The following is a 9954-nucleotide window of genomic DNA, read 5'->3' on the forward strand; positions in this document are numbered from 1 at the left end:
CGTGGGGGGGAAAAAGGCCGGGGGGGGGGGGGGGGGGGGCGCCGCCGCCGCCGCCATCGATTTTTCCCTCCCGCTCCTAGCCCTGAGGGAACCGGTTGAGCGTCCTCTTCCCGCCCTCCCCGGGTTCCCCTCAGGGTTCCCGGGGGTGTCAGGGAGCCGAGCGCAGGGGTTGGCGCCGCCTTCTCACCTCAGTCTCTCCCTTTCCTTGCAGGCTCCAGCTGAAGGCGAGGCAAAGGAGGAGGTAGGAGCTGCTTCTCAGGCGCCGGTCCCCCAAAAAACTGTGGTGCTTCACATAAAAGCCCCCACGCACACCTCGGGAGTGGGGGCGGGCTCAGGCCCTGGTGCCCAGGCCCATCCCGTGGGCGCCGGGTGTCTGCCGGCCGAGGCCATCGGTTCCACCGTTCCCTGTAACCTTACAAACAACAGCTCGGCGGCAGAGCCTTAATGGCCCAACTGAAAGTAAAGAAACTTACAGAATCACAGAATCGTCTAGGTTGGAAAAGCCCTTTAAGATCATCAAGTCCAACCGTTCCCCTACCCCTGCCATCCCACCACTAAACCCTGTCCCTCAGCACCTCACCTCTCCTTCTTTTAAATCCCCCCAGGGATGGGGACTCAACCACCTCCCTGGGCAGCCCCTTCCAGAGCCTGACAACCCTTCCCGTGAAGAAGTTTTTCCTAATGTCTAGCCTAAACTTGATAAAGTGATAAACTTGATAACTTACCACCTCAGCGGGGTAAAAGGGCGGCAGCGTAGAACTACATAATTGCATGCTGCCCGTAGTTTCATAGATCCTAGAATTCGTATGGGGCTTCGTGACGTAGCGTGTGCCGTGTTATTCCGGGTTGCGGTTCTGAGAAAGCACTGCTTTATATGCTCTCTGAATTTTAGTGACACATCTTTCTTTACGCAGCCAAAGAGAAGGTCAGCTAGACTATCCGCTGTAAGTACCTTTATCTACTCTTTTAATATTACATAGAATCATAGAATGTTTTGGGTTGGAAGGGACCCCCAGAGGTCACCCAGCCCAACCCCCCTGCAGGAGCAGGGACACCTTGAACCACATCAGGTTGCTCACAGCCCCGTCCAACCTGGCCTGGAATGTTCCCAGGGATGGGGCCTCCACCCCCTCTCTGGGCAACCCCTGCCAGGGTTTCACCACCCTCATTGGAAAGAATTTCTTCCTTAGATCCAGTCTAATCACGTGGGATGCTGAGTTCTGGGGGACAGTTATAGAAGAACCATTTGTGTTTTTTCCACCGGTGTTGTGAAAGGCATGGTTAGAGTATTGCAATGTTCAAAAGTAAAATTCCTATTCTACATTTCCAATCCTTGAGCATCAACACATGACAGGCTTACTTTTAGACGTTTCACGCAAAATACAACATCCATGTTAGTTAACATTCATTGTGGACGTGCGAGTGTCCAGAGTCAAGGAATATGGATTTCAAGACGCATTCCTTCTCTGTAGCTATTCTCCATACAAATACCTGCTCATAGCTCTATGAATTACCTGCTCTCTCCTTATACTTGTGATTTGCCCATTGATTTTGCAGCCCCAACTGTTGGGTAAGCTGAGACCTAGACGAAGCAAATCTGTGTCACGTGGTAGGGTTCAGCCCAAAGTCACAGCCTTAAGCGGGCTTTTGGCATCCTCCTCGACAGACACCTTGTACACCCAGCCCTTTTTTAAGCCATCTTGGAAATGCCAAGTGGATAACGGTTGCTATTTAAAAAGGAAAGTACTTCATTTTAGTGAAAGCCAAGATGTGTATTCATACGTGGAGTTACATCCAAATGTTAATACCTTTCATTTTTGACAGCCACTTGCCTTCACAGCAGACAGTAACACCCAGACACAGTAGTGATCCACTTACTACTACCATCAGCATCTGTACCTTAACCACTGTAACATCCACGAGGAAACGTGGGCTTGGGTAACGAAAGATACTGATCCATCCCTGACATGTACTCCTTTATGTACTGCGGAACAAAGCAGACAGCTCTAAGCTTTTTTTTTTTGTTTGAATAGTTTTCAAAAGTTTACCAACCTGTTGCTAAAACATTCATAGCGTTCTTCTGACTCTGATTCCTATGTATGTTTTGTACAGAAACCTGCTCCGCCTAAACCGGAGCCAAAGCCCAAAAAGGCAGCACCTAAGGTAAGTGTTCGAGATGTCTTGAACTGAAGTTATACTTTTCTTTCTCGAGGTGTTTATGGGGGGGAGGAGGGGGAAGCATCCACAACCAATCATTTTGTTTTTTCACAATTTTCTTATTTCAAATATAATTATGTGAGTTAAAAGAGCATGATGGATGTAAAGATAATTTTCTCCCAATTGCTAGCGAAGGAATGCAGTAAGCTGAACAGATTTTAAATCAGTTGAGGCTTTACTGCTTGCCTTGCAAGGCCGTTCTGAAGTTTCATACAATGCATTGTTGGGAAAACGATGCCTTGAATAGAGATCAGAGACTCAATTAGAGAAGGCATTGAAAATCATGCTTTTAATTACACTGTCTTACTCTGTTTTTATTCAAAGGCACTCTTTTCAGTTAGTTATCAGTTTATCACATTTTAATCAGTGGAGATAAAGTTCTACATACCCGTTTCCTTAAGCTGGATATTTTTGGAAACGTCAAAAACATTGGCATATCTGACAGTGTAGTTAAAAAAGCAACTATTTAAAGCTCCTTTGTGCTTTGGAGCAACAGTTTGCAATAAATTTAAAAGGGGACAGCTCTGCAATCCATGAGGTATTTCTTTCTACTCCCTTCCTGTCACAAACTTCTCCAGCAGTCACAGTCTGCAGTGCTTTTTTTTTTTCTTTTTTTCCAGATGGGTAAATATTCAGATTGTGTTAGGATTTTGCAGCTGGGGGAAAAAAAAAACCAACCAGCAAGAACAAAACTTTACCGTTCTTTTTAACCTGTTCCCATCGTACATTTTCCGTTGTGGTTTTGGATGGTCATATGGGCAGAGCACGGGTGCGAGCGATGCGTTAGTTACAGGTGGGGATGGCGGGCTGGGAACCGAGAACGCTTTTTCTGTGCATTTAAAAGGCCTCGTAATTGTGTATGGCACAGCAGACTTGCAGATCATGAAAACTGTTCTGCCTCTTGCTGTGTGGAGCAGCAGAGATGTCACGAGAAATGGACAAGAAGGGGAACCCGGCTTGTCATTTTGGGGACCCCGCGTCTCAGCTCTGTAATCTCAGTGGTGTGCAGAGCAAAAATTTTCACATCTGAGTCTTGGTTGTGCAGCTGGATTTCTAGATCCCATTCCGGAGCGGCAGGGGAACCTAGGAACCCTGCTGCTCCGCATTCCTGTGGTGCCAGCGGCTGGCACACTCCGGATTGCATCTCCCTCAAAGTGGCTGTTGCCCCGGGAAGAGGAGAGCCTACCGCTGGTGGTTGCTCTTTCAGCCCAAGCCTGGCTTGGGCATCTAAAAGCCCTGGGTTCAGCCTCTGCTGATGACCCGTGCTGAGGTCAGTGCGGTTGGATGCGATGCACGTTGTTGCTACTTCCTTTTTTTTCCAAGTTTGCTTTTTTATTTTTATGGAAACATCTCGGGGTTTATACACAAACGCTGCATTAACCGAATCTTGAAAGCTGTGAAAATAAGCATTTGGAAGTTAAGGATTGCAGGTGACTGCCAAAACTGAGCTTGGTCCCTTACTGCCTGAGCTGTAACGTGCGGTCTCCCTCTGGGATCACGTACGATTTAGTTCTGCTGGGAGTGGTGCCTTGGTCATTGCCCCGCACGTTGCCGCCCGCTTGGACTTGGAAAGCGTCGGTCCTCTTGCCTCTGAGGTGCTGGTTTGAAGCCAGGATACCTGAGCTGCAGTTTTGGCTCTTAGAGCTCCTAATACCAGACCGATATCTGTGCAAAGGGGGATGTAATAAGAATTGTGCAGGCATCTTTAATTCTTGTTTCCCCCAAATGCGTAACTTTACAACCTACCGGTTCTCCGAATGTTTTTTTTTTTGTGTGTCAGAATAGATTTTACCTTTTAACCTTAGCCATACTGAAAAACGTAGAGCTGGGAAAAAAGTTTGATCACTTTATAAAACATGTGACCTTATTACTGAATTGCTGTTGCTATCTGCATAGAAAAATTACTCAGGAAAATGAATACAATGGTATTAGCTCAGAACTATCTGGGAGGGGGGAAGAAGCTTGGAAATTGAAAAGTAACATTGTCTCCTGGAGTATTTTTTTTCCTGGACTCTCTGCGTTGTGGAAGGGGGCTTGATCCCTTACAGCATAGCACTCAGCTTGTCCCTAGAAGCCACAGATCTTGCGGAACAGAGCAGAGATCCCAGGATCCTCGCTCCCAGCCGTGTGCTATGAGACGCTTCCGCTCCAGTCAGTCCAGCCGTGGATGCCAGTTTCTGTGGATCCTCCTCAAATGCTTTCTTAAGAGGGGCTTCAGCAGCAAAGAGTGGGCTACAGAGCATGACAGGTTTAGCTCTGTTAATACTTTGTCCTCTTTTTTTAATGGGGTAAGGGGAAAGATACTCTTCTTCAAACAATGCCAAGTCTTTCAAAATCCTTTGGGGCTTACATTGGAAGAGCTTGGAGCCTACTGGTGCTGCTGGGGGGAGGAACCCTTCACAGTGTGCTTCAAAGGTCTCATGGATGCTGTTAAGTGACAGCAAACTGGTACCATAGTAGTAGTGCAGTTCTAAATCTTGCTGCCAAACAGTACCAGAATATTTGGGTGCTGGTTTTACTGTGATAATTAACTTTTTTCCTGCCTCTCTTGGAAGTTGGAGGACTGTTCGGCTGGCAGAGGGGAAAAAGAACGAGTGGGGGCATGCTCTTCTCTTTCCTCCCATGGTGACTCTCTTCCTTCTCTGGGGAAGAGCTGCTGCATGTCACGGATAAGCCAGTCCCCAGAGAGGAAGAGAGGCTTGTTGGGAGTGGGCACAGCCCAGGAGAAGGGGACTCCTGACACCGTGTTGTAGCAGAGCTTCCCAGGTGGGCTGAAACCCCGCAGCAAGGTCGGGCTGGGGAGAGGGAGGTTAGCAAGGACAGAGACCCTCACCTGCCTGAGTGCTGCTAACCTCCTGTCTTCAATTTTCTGTACTATTATAGGAGTTGGTGTAAGTTTTGGTGAATTTTTAATCATCAGTATCATTGAAGAATCAGGTGGCTTTGCCCCTGATGCTCTGTATCTGAGTTTACCCTTAGCAAGCAGCTCATTTTTCATGCAAATGAATTTTGTACACTATTAAACGAGGTGTTGAAATAAGAAAGTATACTTTTTGTAACTTCTAGTCGCTGAGACAACTCCGTCTTCTGGGTAGAGATACATGTTCAGTAATTACCTGTTAATCTTCACTTACCTGCGAGGAGTAATTTTGCAGATATTTATGGTTCCTTTGTGGGAACTGGGTTAATCAAGCGAGGAACTAAGCTAGTTTGCTTAGTGCAGTTACTTATTGGCAGCAAGAGGCGGATCCTCAGAGGTGAAATGAATGAGAGTCGTGCTAGTTACTGGGTTGGGGCACGGACCTCACCTTTCCCTATCACAAACTTACTAGTACAGAAGTTGTAGCTTCGAGTTTTGTTTGGATTCAGCCCGATCCACGTGTAAGAAACTGCGCTTACATAACAAATGCAAAGTTCTCGTCGTTATTGAAGTGATGCTGTGGAGCCCCCAACTTGTCTACCACACGAATGCTTTAGTACAATAAGGAATATTTCTGGCAGGGAAGGGGGAAAGTCCTTCGACTACAGCTTTGTTACAGTTTTCTAAATAGGCATTAATAGCACATCTGAAGTATTCTGGTATTTCCACTAGTTGTACATGTTCTTTTTGTTCTGTGGTATGCCTTTCAGCAGCACAGCAGAAGCACAGGCCAGTTCAACTCCAACATTTTTGAGCTAATTTAATTGAATGCCTGTTTAAAATGGGAATTCTTTTAACCCCAGTCACGGCTGCTGTTATATTACGCGCTTCCCAGTAGCACATTCAGGGCAGGGTAGAAGGAAAGCACTTCTCTGTAGAAACTTCATCTCCTCTTTGTCAGGAGGAAGCTCAGTGTGTAGAAGCAGGTTGCGCAGGCAGTTTTGGAGTTGAGAATGTGCTTATGCAGATGTACGAGGTGGAAGTTAGCATTTACCATATCACGGTCTGTTTTCTCAACAGAAGGAAAAGGCAGCAAATGATAAAAAGGAGGACAAAAAGGCAGCAACAAAAGGGAAGAAAGGAGCCAAAGGCAAAGATGAAACTAAACAAGAGGATGCTAAAGAAGAAAACCACTCTGAAAACGGAGATACCAAAACTAATGAGGTACTTTAGCTACAGTAAACATGGGAATAAACTCAGATGTAGTGGTAATACACCTGCAGGAGCTAACGGTTGGGCCGCCTTGTCAGAAGGGGGTGTGTGTGTTTCACTGCCGCCCGGTAAAGGCAGACCAGCTGCAGTGTCTGCACAGGGCAACTCCCAGGGAAAGCCCGAAAGAGGGATAGCCTTCTCCTTCCAACTCATTCCTGCCGTGTGGTAGAGCCCTTTCACAGGCGGTCTGTGCTGTCCTAGTGTCCCTCTCAGGCCTGGCACAAGAGCAACGCAGAACATTTGGGGAGCAGTAGAGCTCAGTCGGATTGCTACCCAACCCTGAGCTGACTTTGCAGATCCTCTCTGGGCCGCTGGATTGCCTCTTCTGCTCAGCACGGCTTGGGACCGTGCCAGAAATCTGGTTTTAAGTTTTACACAATTCTTTAAAACAATTCTTCGCCTCAGAACAGTTCAACAAGAGATCTGCAAAGTAAACTCGGCCTTGTCTCTTGATCTGCAAGCCTCTTTCTTGTAGGTTCTTACTGTATCAGGTACTTACCTAAGAGCTGCCATTTGCTAGGACTAGCTGCAAGCTTCCGTCAGCTCCCGATGGCCCTTTCCTGGCAGATTTCTTGCTGGTAGGAGAAGCGCAACGTTTGCTGCGGGCTCCAGTTGCCCCTGTAGGCACAGACTGCCCCCTTGTGTTCTCTGTTGCTTTCGATTTTTGGTGGTCTCTTCACGTGTTGAGTATCATTATCCCGTTAATGGGTTGTTTGTTCTTTCGTTTTTAAAACTTAATTCAGGAGCTTCTTTGCTAAAAATTAATGCGGGGCTGATGTACTTCAAAGGATCTTTGATAGGAGCTTTGCAATTTTGATGTGTTGACTTAAAAAGTGATAGCAGACGTTTTTATAGAAAACAGGTGAGAACCAATTTCCCCAAAGTTTGGACAACAGACAAGTATCGCAGATTTAAGTGCAATTCTTACACTTCCCTGTGACCTGGGGAGATGAGGACTTGAACTTTCCCTAGCGTGTGATTGACCCTAATCTAAAACACTTTCTAAACTTCTGCCTCCTTGAAGGCACTTAGCATTCCAAAACTCACTCGATCGTCAGTCGATACTCATCTGTGTTTTAATTTTTAGAACGATCAGCCGACGTGGTGTTGTGTTGGTATTTTCTGTAGTAGCTGCGCGTTCTTGTCTGTCTACGCAAAACGTTGTCCGTGCCTGCGCTAACAAACTAGTCTCTCTTTGATGCTTGTTAGAACGGAATCCGATTAGCATTACGAATAATATTTCTATTCTTCCCAAACACTTTTGTAGGCACCAGCTGCTGAAGCATCTGATGATAAGGAAGCCAAGTCCGAGTAATGTTAACCCTGCCCTATATCTCCATCATTTGGTATCCGTACCTCCATGCTGTATTGTTAACAGAGAGGAATATTTTTATCAACTATTTTATAAATGCAGGTTTTTTTAGCATGAATTTAATTATGGAACATCTTCATCTCGGTTACTTGGGAATTAAATCCCTAACAAACAAAACAAAACAAAACAAAAAAAATCATTGTTTTTAAATTTTGTGATTGTAATAGTTTGTATGGTACATGGAAAGAATAAGTGGTGGTAGCTTTTGACTTCTGTCAGTGTGTCCCTTTTTGTGTAAGTCATGCTTACAGACTTCAGATTTTAATTTTTCCCTTGTATGTGTTGTATGGTTTCTTAAAGTGGGGAGGTCTCAAAACAAATAACCGTGTTAAACATTCCAGTGGTTCTGTGGGTTGCTTTTATAAAGAAGGTGAGCTATTTTCATGAAAAACCTAAGAGCTGGAAATCTGTTGTTTCCCAAATGTAATTTTATTTTGTCAGTTTTGAAAAAAATAAATAAATAAAAAAAGTGTAATCATGTTTTTAAATGAAATACAAACATTTCTTTTAAAAGGGCAGGTCGGTTGTATGTACCCACTGTTAGGAATTTTGCTGGATTTATCTTAATAAAAAAGACTCCTCAAAAGCTGATTGTGGTTTGTTGCTTGTGCTGCAAACGCTACCGAATTCCGGAAGAGTTGCAGTAGCGCAGAGCTCCAGGCTGAGAGCACCTATGCAGCTACAAAGCTGCGGGCCATGGCTGGGTTAGGGCTTGGGCCCCCGTCTTCTTCAGTTGCGTAAAGAAAAATGATTTTATGGGCAGCCGGGATGGGGACAGATGATTTCAGTGCTGGCTTAACACCAGCTGGGAGCTTCAGCCAGCGCTGCCAGGTGAGGGCTGACCTTGTGGACTCTTGTTACTCGCTCCGGCGAAGGCGGGGTGCTTGGCGTTGGCCAGTACGCCTTAAGCATCATAGATGTTGTTACAAATTCCAGAGAGAATCGTCTTGTTCAGCCTGGAGAAGAGAAGGCTGCGGGCAGACCTGATTGCGGCCTTTCAGTACCTAAAGGGGGCCTATAGGAAAGAGGGGGAAAATCTTTTTAGTAGGGCCAGCTGTGACAGGACAAGGGGTAATGGTTTTAAACTAAACCAGGGTAGGTTTAGACTGGATCTAAGGAAGAAATTCTTTCCAGTGAGGGTGGTGAAACCCTGGCAGGGGTTGCCCCGAGAGGGGGTGGAGGCCCCATCCCTGGGAACATTCCAGGCCAGGTTGGACGGGGCTGTGAGCAACCTGATGTGGTTCAAGGTGTCCCTGCTCCCTGCAGGGGGTTGGGCTGGGTGACCTCTGGGGGTCCCTTCCAACCCAAAACATTCTGTGATTCTATGGTTTTTCTTTCACGTGCCTGTCGATCGATTATGATTTAGAGGGGGGTTCTTTCCTCTTCCAAATATCGCGGAAGCTGTTACGCGATACCACGTTTACATCAAAGCCTCAGTAGTGGAAAATAAGTTTGCTGCTGATGCAGGGATGTTCCTAGTCCTGGTTCAAGTGCACACTGCCATAACTTGTTTAGAGTTTTCTTCTTTAAATGTGTTTTACTCACAAAATGTTTTCTTGGACTCGCTCGGCTTCCCCTAGCGTGACAAGGTGCGTGTGTACAGAAGTGCTTTCCGTTCCCACAGGCTTCGTTGTGCTGGGAAATGACAGCTCGGCTAGACAGCAGTTAGCCGGGGGTTTAGTACTGGTTTTACCTAGCCTCCCTTTTGTTGCTACAGCTATTCTATGCGACTTTTCCAACGACTTCAAATTTTCCCCTGAAAGCCTCCTGTTATATAAAGTCTCGTCACACTGATGACCAAATACGTTATATATTTAATAAGAAGAAAAATGTCTGCAATGCAGAAACCTTATCTTTTGCATTAAACTGTTTCGCAGCCCAGAAATGTCAAATTCCAAGAGCTCGCATATTTTATCTCTTATCCAAAACCTACCTCGGCATCTCAATGCCATCTTGTACTGAATGTGTGTTTCGGGATCAGTACCCCAGGGCACCGGCTACCAGGTGACGTTTAATGTGGGTTTCATTTTCAAAGACCTAAAGCACGGGGGAAAAAAACCCCCCTTCCGTTCCCTAGAACTGCTCCGTAGAAGCATCGGGGTTAGCTGAGCGCGATCTTCCTCGGCTCTAAAGGTGGGAGGGCGTTTAAGGGCCTTGCCCTCCGCAGCACGGTCCCTTCAGCCAGCGCAGCCCCCGTTACAGTGACTTTCGGGCGCGCTCTGGAGTCTGCCCT

At 46.3% G+C, this 9954-nt stretch overlaps 1 long non-coding RNA gene across 1 annotated transcript; it reads left to right on the top strand.

Moving 5' to 3' along the window:
• Positions 1-116: 116 nt before the first annotated feature.
• LOC104127238 lies at positions 117-6180 on the top strand. The gene is made up of 4 exons (XR_004842158.1): positions 117-241; positions 915-944; positions 2113-2163; positions 6158-6180. It is a non-coding gene; the product is annotated as an uncharacterized LOC104127238 (long non-coding RNA).
• Positions 6181-9954: the final 3774 nt, after the last annotated feature.

This window comes from Egretta garzetta, unplaced genomic scaffold (genome assembly GCF_000687185.1).
Source record: "Egretta garzetta isolate BGI_Z169 unplaced genomic scaffold, ASM68718v1 scaffold935, whole genome shotgun sequence".
NCBI classification, from domain to species: Eukaryota; Metazoa; Chordata; class Aves; order Pelecaniformes; family Ardeidae; genus Egretta; species Egretta garzetta.